General features: G+C 37.6%; 1 non-coding gene across 1 annotated transcript; it reads left to right on the forward strand.

Moving 5' to 3' along the window:
- The first annotated feature begins 1,809 nt into the window (after positions 1 to 1,809).
- LOC115832693 lies at positions 1,810 to 1,931 on the forward strand. Its single transcript, XR_004028205.1, has one exon. It is a non-coding gene; the product is annotated as a U6atac minor spliceosomal RNA (small nuclear RNA).
- The last annotated feature ends 7,355 nt before the right edge of the window (positions 1,932 to 9,286 follow it).

The following is a 9,286-nucleotide window of genomic DNA, read 5'->3' on the forward strand; positions in this document are numbered from 1 at the left end:
ATGGTCCAAGACGCCAACAGCAGCTGGATGTTCTCATCAGTCCTCCCTGTTCTGTTCTGCTCTGAAGTTGTCAGAGGCATGGAAGCATTCTCTGATGAGCCACTGGTTCCCACAGTTGATAGTCTAATATTTAAGAAAAGCCACTATTATGAGGTCTTTCCTGTAACTTAGCATGGTTACTAAATAGACCCTTGGCACTAATATTTACATAGTAACCAGTGGCTTACAGAAGAAAGTATATGCAGACAAAAGTTACTTTTTTATGACACCGATTAATTCTCTCATTTTAGTTTTTAAAAATGCATTTAGTTCTCAAAAAGCAAATGATTCTTGCTCATTTAGTTTCAGTTTTCTTGTCTGTAAAATAAAGCAATATGAGATGGTCTCTAAGATCTTTTCAAAACCCCCAAAATGTGGATATCTGCATTTGGGTTTTCTGAAGAGCTAAGATTTGCGTACTTTGCCTTAATTTTGAACACTTCATAAAGAAGCCTTTCTAAAGTATTCTCCTTCACCTGCTGTCATACACAGTGTAGGCAAAACACTGTGAATCTTTTCTTGTTGGGCCAGGATCTGGTGTATGGGAACATCCGTGGGGCTGAATTCTGCACCAGTGGCAGTGTCCTCAGGGATTAAAACAACATTCAGACCACTGGCTTTTTGAGTTATTTTATCAGAAGTGATATACTTTCCAAAAAAGCAGAACAACAACAAGAAGATAAATAAGATAAGTGAAAAAGGCTCAAAGGCCGCTAATGAGTGGGAAAATTGGCCAGTGGCTAAAAGCCAAGTGCCTTCTTGCAACCAAAATGCCTTCATTATTTTTTCTGCCACTGAAGAATGTAGAACAGAACATCTATACTTACCTCCTGAGCAGCTTTCTGACTGGAAGGAACATGAAGAGGCAGACACGTGTGAGCTTTAGAGGGTAGGGAGCCATCAGGAGGATGAGGGTTGCTTCCAGGGTGGAGAAGAAGCTCCTGGGGTGAATGGCTTGTTGTCCAGTTATATTGTCAACCAGGGTTTGTGACAGCCTGGCTCACTCATGTAGAATTTTTATACATGATATAATTCACAGGACTCTAAGTTCCCAAATATCCTCTGTCATCAACAGTTGATTCTAATCTCTTGTCCTAGGAGCTGCATGATTTCCTCCCGCCACTCCTGATGTTACTTGTGTGAGGAAATGACTTGATATGCTCTCTCCTTAGGGGGGGGTTGGGAAGGGTGGACACTGAGGACCAGGACAGCAAAAAATTATCCTCTAGTCGTATCTCAAATCTGTATCTGTCTGTGACACAGCCAATCCACTCAATCTAGTTATTTTCACAATTTCACATTAGCTCCAGTTATAGAAGCTTGAAAACATTAAAGCTTTACATATTCTTTATGTAAAACATTAAAGCTTTACATATTCTTTACATTGTATATAGAAAACAGATATATATATAAAATGCATATATTATATGCAATATATATATATTAATGTGATATCTATATCTGTCTATCTCTCACAGACAAAGGTAGGAGCAGAGATGTAAATTAAAGAAGCTCAGAGACATTATTCTATGTCCTTTTTACTACTTTCCACAAGTAATGATCTACATCTGCATGAGTTTTCCTTGTTTTTGGAGTCTGAATTGTGCTTTTAGAGACCCTCACTCTGAGGAGACTAACTTTAAGGTTTTGTTTATATTCATTAACAAGAACATAAAAGCACCCTACCGAGGACCTCTGAAAACTAAAGTTGAATGCAGTGCTCCACACCCTGCCCCTGCCTGCTTGGTTGCAGTAGTCACTTGTGGTCTAGATTACTTAATAGCTAGAGAGGTTTGCACCCCCTTTGACAAGGATGGAAGAGACCCTCAGGCCTGACAAATAAAATAAAAAAATAGCTGTAAAACCAGTAAAGATTGTACTAAATGCTGTCTTGTGAAAAAAATACAAATAAAAAAAGGATATAAAGAAAAGCCAGAGTATTCTAGCCAGCTGTCTAATTCTGGAAAATCGTATCACCTCTCTGGGTCTTGTTTTCTGTGTCTATAAAAGGAGCTTGGAATTTTCTATGATTCTAAGCAGCTGGGCATTAAGCTTATTGACGACCACACCTGTGGCACAAATGTGTTTTTGGAATAGTAGTAGGTGCTGAATTTGTCAGAAATTGTTTGAATGAGGAATGGATGGATAGGGCGACTTCTGCCCATCAAGCCAGAAAAAGCGTGTTGACTTTTGTCACTTGAAGCCACCTGATTAGTGTATCGGAGACTAAGCCTGCCCTTCTAGCTTTGCCATGGAGTCAGTCTCACTCTGGGGCATGGTTCAGATCATACCACGGAAATAGTAAGGGAGCAGGACTACATTTTTGCCAAGGGGAACCCAGAGCAGTGTTATGCTTCCTTTACTGGGAGGTGGAAAATTCCATTGCAATGAGCAAGACCATCTCTCATTGCACAGGATCCACTTTGAGTCTATTTCCAGGTACCCTCCTTTGTTTGATCAAGTTTGTTAAAGAGCCTCTTTCTTATGATTTGGCTTGCCAGCTAGATCCATCTACAGGGAGAGAAGAAGCTGGAGTATTTTTGTTCCTGTGACAGTTATACCTCACTGTAAATTTTTAAAAAGGAGAGTAGATTGGGCTGGGCACCATGGCTCACGCCTGTAATCCCAGCACTTTGGGAGGCCGAGGCTGGTTGATCACCAGGTCAGGAGACTGAGACCATCCTGGCTAACATGGTGAAACCCCATCTCTACTAAAAATACAAAAAATTAGCTGGGTGTGGTGGCGGGCACCTGTAGTCTCAGCTACTTGGGAGGCTGAGGCAGGAGAATGGTGTGAACCCGGGAGGCAGAGCTTGCAGTGAGCCAAGATCGCGCCACTACACTCCAGCCTGGGTGACAGAGCGAGACTCCGTCTCAAAAAAAAAAAAAAAAAAAAAAAAAAAAAAAAAAAAAAAAAAAGGAGAGTAGATTGTATTAGCATGGAGAGGGAATTATTTAAAGGGATAGAACGTACTAGAGAAACAGTGAAGGGTAGAGGAGGGGCAGAAAATTGGGCCAAAAGGGCATCACTTTGTAACCCTTAGAGAAATTTCATAGGGCATGGGAATACAAGTTGGAGGTTATTAATATGTCTGTGTTGCTGGTTTGTCCACCAACTTGGTGCAAATATCAGCAGTGGATTTGCTTTATATTTAAGGTAGCATTTTGCAATTCACCTGTAATAAAGAATGTGAGTAGTTTATTAAAGATTGGTTTATATAGTGAATAGTATTTATTGCAAATAAATAAAAAGCACAGTGGTCTCACAGAATGAGTAATAATCTGTTTAAAAATGGAGCTAGCATGAAATTGCTGAAGACATACCTTGATCGAGCATTATAAAATCTCTTCTTTATGGTAATATCTCTGTATTTATAGATTGATCTACTTCTGTATACTTCTAGTTGGACTTGTACTAATGATGGAAGAACTTGAACGTTTCAAAAGTTGAACAGTTTTACAGTGAGTTCTGACAAGATCCAAAGCATTTGGTAGTTAAGGGGGCATATATACTTCTTAAAGTTCATTTTTAAATGTATTAAAACTATTAAATAAGTGTGTAGATTATATCCGTCTCTTAAACCCCAAACTAAAAATCTTCAGGAAGCATAAACACAAATTCCCTCAATCAAAAAAAGGCTGCTTAGCAGACTAAGAAGAATATAATTAAAGAAGCCCATTTTAGGCATATATGCAATTATTTTAAGATATGTTTATAATTTGCATTTAGTAGCAAGATCAGGTTATTAAGCATACAACGTACTAACCTTAGTAATCACATTAACAGAAATAAAATGTCTAGAAACTTTAGAAAGTTGATTAGTAATCTACATTTTGTACTAATTACGGAGGGCACATTATAGGTTATAAATACACAAGATAAAAATACCGGGTTTCTGAGTGCAAAAAAATAAACTTTCATATATTTTGACAAGCATTGCCTGGTCTGAACTATTTATAATACTTTAGAGTGTACTAGCACTTTTTTGGTTATATAAAAAGTAATAGAATCTTAGTAATATGAGGTCCCACTAGAGATATTTGCTATTAAATGGTTGCTGAGTGTGCTGAGGTTTGGGGGAGAATTATCGAGTTTGCAGATTAGCAAAGCAAGTTCTGGCAATGTTTTAAAATTGAATCAGTGATGCTTTAAAATGGGGTATATTTTAAGGATTCACAATAAGAATTTAAAAATAGATGAAAAGATGGGTTTGTTATCATCAAGCAGTGTGTGTTAATTAGTGTCTTTATGCAAACTAATTTCATGTTTGTCTACAGGTTTAAGTATATACAACAAGCAAAGGGTTAGGGGTGAGGCAGAGTTCAGGAAAGACTAATTGAAAATGAGAAGTGACATTAATTTTAAATAAGTGCTTTCCCATTTTCTGCTTTCTTTTTAATTTTTAAAAAATCTTTCCCTTTCAACCATTAGCAGAGCTGCAAGCACAGGATGGCCCAATTTTGTGAAAGTAGGCTTTTGCCCATGTTTCTAATTCAGAATTGGATGTACTTTAAATGTCCCCCTGAGTGTAGCAGCTGAGAGTCCTCTTCTCTCCTGGGTACTGTAATCTTGGTGGGGTCACTAAAAGGAGGGATATGTCACAGGTAACCTTCTGCCGCTTGCTATGGGGAAGCTTTCTTTTGTGTTCTTTCAGATTTGAGTAAAGTTGCCAAACATGATAAAACTGCTTGATCATGGCAGAATTGTTAAGTCTACTCTCTTAACCCTGTCCACCAGTTTACCAATGAAAAGGTCAGTGGCATGGAAAGAGAGGAATTCTTTATAGCTGCCAAACAACTGGTTTAATTCACCTGTGTTCCACCCTGAAAGTACTAATGGTGAGGAGATAGCTACTGGAAGGTCAAGAAATAAATCCTTGTAGTTGGGCAGTCATAATTTTTGACAATCATCTTCAATTTATTTTGAAGCAATTATTTAAAACTGAATTAGTTGTTAAGTCACATATAAGGTAGGTAGTTAGCTTGTATGGTATAATTATTCAAAGGTAATTTGTAATTAATTATGAAATACCTGTACTAGAAAAATAAGTCCTATATAAATTGAACTAATTTTTATGGTACTAGTAATATTACTATACCTATTAGAGGTGGGGCCTTTATTAACTATTAACATTAATTAATGTTACACTAATAACAATAACAATTAATAACATTAATTGTTGTTACAGGATAATTCTAGATTTGCAAGGATCCTGAGAAGTTATCCAATTTAGCTTTTTACCTTCAGAGAGAATTAAGCTAAAGCTCTACCTGTTCCTTGAAAATGATTCCTTCTGCCCTAAACCTTGGAGAAGATTTTCTTCCTTTATGTGCTGTATCTGTGCTGGACATTTGGAATTTAGCATTGATTACTCTGTATTGCAATTTTATGCATGTGTCCTATCTCCTGAAACAAAGTGTCAGACCCTTTCAAATTGAAGACTGGAATTGAACATTTTGGCCCACTTCCTGCATATCCTAAGGCAGTGGTCTATGATGGAAGATGTTCAGTATGCACTGAGGAGATTGATCTAAATTTATCTTGAAAATCATGTTAGTCCTTAACAATCTTCTCTTGGTATTTGATCAACAACTTGAATTAGAAAGTATCAGAGATGTTTAGGACATTAGATGTATTCTAATCTAATCCCTGTTTACAGATCACAAAACTAAGTAAGGGCCAGAGAGCGAAATCAATTGCCTAAGACACATTGCTGGTTAGTCGACAAGAACCCTCTTTTTAGGCTGCCATCTGATATTAATACCAATGTGTATGCCCTACATTAGGGTCTAACTTCACAGGTAGACTCTTCTTTCCTTAGGTTTGTTCATTTGAATGAATGAATGGTTTCTTATAAATGTCTGAGGTGCCAGACCAATGTTCTTTCTTTGTATATTCATAGATTAGCAGCAGCTTATAATGCTGCAGATATATTCTGATACTAGCCAGTGGCCCTGGAACCTAATTTACAACATCCGGGTATTCTGTATTCCCTTGAACATGTGATTTTTTTCCCTTTGAATTCTATGTTTTTGGATTGCTCATGGTGGAAGGTTTGGGACATAAATCATCATCATTTGCTACTGATCCAATTTGGGAAAACTAGGTCAGTGAATTGTACATCTGTATTAGTTGCTGTGGAAGGACCATTTTAAGCATTCTCAGACATGTAGCTAAGCAAGTCTGGGGCTCTCTGACATTACATAATTTCTCTGCTAAACCAAAGATCTCATTGAGTTTGCTGTTCAGCCATGTCTTATGTTGGATTAGGGGTATATTTGTTCAAAGCTCAGTTTCATCATTTGTCCAGCTTCACAGTATTTCCCCAGATAGGGAGGCTGCCTTCCAGGCTTGGCTGGGTTTTTGTACATTGCTGGGAGAGTTTTCAGTGAATGAATACAATGTAGAGTTTTCATTTGTCATGATGTTATCTCATTTCTAATTTTTGTTCAAGTTATTTTAAGGAAAAGCAGCACCCAGTTTCTCTGACCAACTTTTAAAAAAGATGAAAAGATTTTCTCAGCATGAATAATAGCAACACGCACATGATGGTCTAAGCTTTTGAACTCTCAGACAGCTGGAGTGCCCAGAATCAGAGTGATTTTCTTCAATGACTTTAGTGCACTGTGCGTGTGTGATCAGAGTAGAGTGTGTGATCATAAACAGTCCTGGTGTCATGTGGGGAGTTTCCATTCCTTGACTAAATACTATTGACTTCCTGGTTTGAAATTAGCGTCTCATCATGACAAACAGGACCATCTACAGGGAGGTCAGCAGAGGCCTTTCCTGTCAATTGAAACGTGCCCTTGGTTTTGCTTCCCCTAACCCCAGCGCCTTGGAATCCTGTTTGAATCTGGGGATCAAGTGATTCTAAAGTCTCTCCAGGAAAGGAGAATTCAATGAAGCATTCAGCAGCAAAAACTTGGTTAAAAGTGCAGCCTGTGTCAGCATAGGAATGAATTAGAAACAGACTGTGAAAACCTCACCTGTGATCAGTATTACACCCAGAGAGTTGGAGACATCAGGAGGAGATGGTCTGTGTTTTCACTACCTTGTTGCAGGCAGTCATGAGAGTGATAGGAGGTCACTGTGACTTGTAGTTGTAGGTCCCATTTACCTTCAGGAGAGCCAGGCTGAGAGGCTAAGTTCTGTGGTCCGTTGATTATTTTATCTTGGCTTTTCATAACCTGACAGTTTCCAAAAATAGTTTGAAGACTAACAGAATTGCTAACTCCCTCCCACCCTACTCCTGTAAAGACAGTGAACACAACCAGTCTCTTTTTTCCTTTGTTTCATACAAGAAGGGAAATTTTTATACTGTAATATGAGAAGACTATAATTTAAAAGTAAAATCTTTCTTAAGAAAATTTCCTCATTTTGCTCTAGACCTGTGAAAATGTTTGCACAGACCTGCCTTTGGGAAATCACTTCTCTAGGATGAGCAACATTATGAAATTCCCTCTGTATGGCCGTAGCATAGCTTTGTTCCTAGCTCCGGCTAACTTTCTTTGTGCCTGATGCTTTTTTAAAAATTCTGGTTGAATGTCACTTAGTACTGGCTGGAACCTTGTTCAGTAGTTTTGGTAGATGCTGCTGGTATTATCATAATTCATTCATTCACTTGCTTATTTAACAAACAGCCAGACCCAGACTATGTACTGAAGAGATAAAACAAAATAAACTCACTATTCGCAAGGAGCTTGAAACTCGTTTTCAAAAATCTGTTATTTAAAAATTTTTAAAAATCTCTCTTTGTGCCATGAGGGCTTGTATAGAACACAAGCAGAAATTGTGAAATGAGTATTTATCTATAGATCCTAAATAAAGGTTTATTGGAGAATTCTCTCTCTACCTCTTTTTTTCTCTGTACTATTCAAAGAAACCTTGTTTCTGATAAGGTAAGGTAGAAGTTAACTAGATAAAGTTCTGACAATGAAATTTAAATTACAGGTTCTAGTGTGATTTTGGCTCATCAAAAACTAAAGAACGTTTAGAATGCGCCCAGCCCATGGAATCTATTCCTTTGATCTACTCAGCTCACCAAGATGATTCTTCAGCCCTCCCCCACTTTCTCTCAAAATATCTCAACCACTAACAGCAGCAACAATAAATAAAAAGGAAAGGAGGAAAGAAGAAAAATCTCCTTAGAGGCATAAATTATTTTAATTTGCTTTCTGCAATGATAAAATTAAGAAAACACCAAATAACTACATTACTTTGCATTGGGTAAACCTCCAGCCTTCAATTGCTAGGTAACATTTCTTTCAGCTGATGAGGCTAAGAAACTAGTTTTGCTTTGAATAGATTGGTGTGTATTCAAAATCCTACTCAGTGAAATCCAGTTGTTTGTAAGCTTAAAATTGAAAGGCTTTGTATGATTTTCTTTGAAATCAGGACCCATTTCAAAGGCATATTACTCACTGGATAAATTTCTGGTTCACAGTTCTAAACCAAAATCAAAGGGGTCTACAGGCAACTTTGACACTGTCAAGTACCTGGAACTGTGCTGCTATGTGATGAACATTAAGTAAATGTTTGCTTAATGAATGAATGCATGGACTCAATTAATGATCATATCAGCTTGCATTTGTATATTGCTTTATAATTTGTAAAGTGATTTCACATTTATATTCACTACAACACTTTGAATGAAGAAGAAATTAACTTCACATGTTGGATTCTGCTTTAAAGCTTTAAAGCCACTGATACATCCTTGGCTTAACGTGAACATTAATTATTTAACTAATAAAGTAAAAATAAGCTAGGGATCAAAACAGTGGTTTAAAAGATTATGCTACTATTATTTTTATACAATCTGGGGCAGAGTTGATGGTTAAACCAGAATTCCAACTCCAATGAATGTTTACTGTCGTGTGATTGGGGGTGGGGTGGGGTGGGGGGGTAGGGTGTGTGTGTGTGTGTATGTGTGTGTGTGTGTGTAAACACAGGCATGTATACTGTAGCTTTTCTGTTCTCCCCAGAAATGTAACCAAAAAATCTAGAGAGAAACAAATATTTATACCAGAGCTTTGGTGCAAGTAGCTAAGATAGCAGCCACTGACCCAGCTAGACAGTAGCCTTTTATTTTTTCCTTATTTGGAGCCATGGCCTTGACCTGGCTGAATGTCAGTAAAAGTAGTGTTGGGCAATGCTCCCAGATAATTCATCTAAGGACCCCAAAGCTGGCCCTTCCATATAACTCTTCTTCTTTGCAAAGGCTATAGATCACAGAAAGGCTTCCTTGAG

The sequence above is a fragment of the Nomascus leucogenys genome, chromosome 22a (genome assembly GCF_006542625.1).
Source record: "Nomascus leucogenys isolate Asia chromosome 22a, Asia_NLE_v1, whole genome shotgun sequence".
In the NCBI taxonomy this organism is placed as follows: domain Eukaryota; kingdom Metazoa; phylum Chordata; class Mammalia; order Primates; family Hylobatidae; genus Nomascus; species Nomascus leucogenys.